The sequence below is a fragment of the Euprymna scolopes genome, chromosome 16 (assembly GCF_053919585.1).
Source record: "Euprymna scolopes isolate OS-2025 chromosome 16, ASM5391958v1, whole genome shotgun sequence".
In the NCBI taxonomy this organism is placed as follows: Eukaryota; Metazoa; Mollusca; class Cephalopoda; order Sepiida; family Sepiolidae; genus Euprymna; species Euprymna scolopes.
Window position 1 is genome coordinate 60,511,672 of NC_136497.1, and position 3,213 is coordinate 60,514,884.

At 35.3% G+C, this 3,213-nt stretch overlaps 1 pseudogene; it reads right to left on the reverse strand.

The window, feature by feature from the left end:
- Positions 1–608: 608 nt before the first annotated feature.
- Positions 609–821, reverse strand: LOC145296382 (U2 spliceosomal RNA; annotated as a pseudogene).
- Between the last annotated feature and the right edge of the window lie 2,392 nt (positions 822–3,213).

Consider the following 3,213-nt stretch of genomic DNA (forward strand, 5'->3'; position numbering starts at 1 on the left):
ATTTATTTCAGAATCTTGCACCTTAAACTATTGTTTGTTTATAAAAGTTATCTAACACAATTGCGTTTTTATTTCCTTTTATTCTTTTGTATATGTTGTGACTAAATTAAGCCCACTGTGTTAATATACACAGCGATGTCTATATTGAATAAATCTTCACCCAAAAAGTAAAATAAAAATATATGATAAGAGATGGGTTTTTTTTAAAAAAAACAAGGCCGATAGTCATTAGTCGCGTGGTGTCGTGTAATGAATGAACGATTTCTTTTCTCTTTTTGTCTTTCTCAATCCATTTTTTCTAAATGTGAGAAAAATGTATTTTCCATTTCTTGCTGTGAAGAAACCGAAGATGTCAATTGTCATCGATTCATTATGCTTTTCCAAAGTCTACAAAACCATTTCTAGAAAAACAAATTCTATGTTAAACAAGGCCGATAGCCATTAGTCACATGCTCTCGTGTAATGAATGAATGCGTGAATGTAGGATTAACATGAAATTCTTAAAGATAAACTAAAATGACCGAAAAATGGGCTGAAATGACTTAAATAAAAAGTAAATAACTTAGAATGACTTTAATGAACTTAAAGATTAATTGAATGACATAAAGAATGACTCGACTGCTTAAAAAATAACTGGAATCCTTCAAAAACAACTTTAATGATCTGGAGAATGACTTGAATGGCTTTGAGACTGACTGGTTGAGAAGTGGGTGATTAAATTATTACAGAAAAGTGATCCCCCACTTTATATCACAATAAGTACAGAATGTAGTAAGAACAGATACTACACTTTGATCTTGGCCAAAAGGCCAAGAAAAGAGTATTTATTTGTTCTCCCACCGAGCAAATTAGGCACAAGGCCGATTTTTAATGTGAGGAGTGAAGGGAAATGGGGACTAGCTCCCCGGGGAGTAGGGGTGCTGGATAGTGACAATTGGTATGAAAGGTTGCCCCTACATTGACCAAGGTCTTATATGTGGGGCTGCCCCCACATATGGTCTTTGCGTGCCGGAGCAGATACTACACTTTGATCTTGGCCAAAAGACCAAGAAAAGGGCATTTATTTGCTCCCCCACCGAGCAAATTAGGCACAAAGCCGATTTTTAATGTGAGGAGTGAAGGAGAAATGGGGACCAACTCCCCGGGGAGTAGGGGAGCTGGATAGTGATACTTGGTATGAAGGGTCGGTATTTATTTGCTCCCCCACCGAGCAAATTAGGCACAAGGCCGATTTTTAATGTGAAAAGTGATGGTCTTTGCTTGTAGTATCTGCCGGAAAGATACTACACTTTGATCTTGGCCAAAAGGCAAAGAAAAGCTAATAACAGCATCTATTAAGAACAGACCTTTGATCTTAACCAAAAAGGCCAAGCACAAAAGTGTTACGGACAAACCGACCGACCGACCGACGGAGTGACTAATAATTTAGAAGATTTACATATGTTAAAATTTTGTAGAAATTGGAAGGAATTTTCAACAGATAATATATACACAGAAAATACGTACCTAGAATTTACATATGTTTCAAATTAAATACAATTTGATGAACACATGTACCCTGAGATAGCCTAAATACGTAAAAAATAAAGAAAAAACTCAATTGCTTAAATATTGAGACAAAATTATTTATTGGCGAACTGATATATGTAACTTTGATGATTATCGGAAATACTGATTAACATATCATTTTTCTCATTTATCATTTTATTATTTATTATATTTTTTGTTTTAATGGCTGAGAACTAATTTCGTCCGTTTTAATACGGAAGTAAAATGCGTATTACAAGCGGTTCAGTTTAAACTGAACCGTTTGTTCTAATATTCAGTACCCATTGCTTTTCCAACATTATTAATGTGTATATCTGCATAATCGCGTTCACACATCGGCTCTCGTCAGATCGCCGAAGTTTGGCAACGTTGAGCCTAGTTAGTACCAATGTATGTGCTCTCCGTTTATCTCGGCATTTGTTTCCAGTCGTCCTGTACGTACACTTCACTTGTCACTAGTATTTACCAATGTTGACTCAGAAGAGGTGTGGTTGGAGATTGCGCACCTCCTTCCATAAAAATTTTCATGCGCAGGCACCCCTTTCGTGGGTATCCATAGTCTGCCAAAGACTGAAGGAGCCTGTAATATGTATATCACAAAATTAGTTCCCAAGGGGTTTAGACTCTGTATCAGTTAGCTTAATCACAGTTCCTGCCATTTAAGATATGATTTTATTAGCAAATGTTATCTATTAAAACAGTATGTATCTATCTCTACTATTATATAAAAGAGATTTTGTGTGAGTGTGTGTGTGTGTGTGTGTGTCGGTGAGTGAGTTAGTTCCCTACGGACCCGAAAACTGCTGGGCCTATTTCTATGAAATTTCACACAAATGTACTTCATGTGCTTGGCAGTGTTTGTAGATAGTTTTTCTATCGGAATGTCTTCGATAATCAATAATCGAAATAATCCGACAAAACAAGGAACAGACGATTTTGATCAAAGTTAACACCTTACACAGTCTAACATCACAAGTGCATTTGGTAAGTTAAATTACCACGCAAGCCGAAGGGTCCGACACAAAAATCAACACCAAGTTCTTTGATCTGACAGGGCCGCTTTCGAAATTAACTTCTCTGTTTAAAGCACAAGAAAATTTAATTCAGATCAGTATTACATCACAGAAAGGCTGGGGAAATAAAATTAACAGTAGCTTCTTTGATATGACAACAGTACGATCGAAATCAATGTTTCTGTTTAGAACACAATTGAACTATGATACTTGACTTTTGCATTTTAAACTTTAATTCAAGCCATTATATATAAAATTATTTTATAAAATTAACAAAAGGTTCTCTACAGTGCAATGTAGACTACAATGTATTGTGGACTAAGTCACTGAAGAGGGCATGCGAAGCTTCCTCCAGGTACACCATGATCTTCATCTAGAGCAGGCAATCAAACGATTTGTTTGAACAATGGAAGATTGCATTGATTTCGATGACAATGAAATATGGGTGTGTGAAATATTTTTTGATCATATCAAAGATAAACGATAAAAAAAATCAAAATCATATTATCATATGACGCCGACCAATAACAGGCAAAAGTAAACAGTAAAACACCGCGTAAATATACATAAAAAGGTAGAACAAACATTACACTAAATCAATGGATTTGAAACTACAAGATTAGATTTATTAGTTGATTGACCAAATAAATAA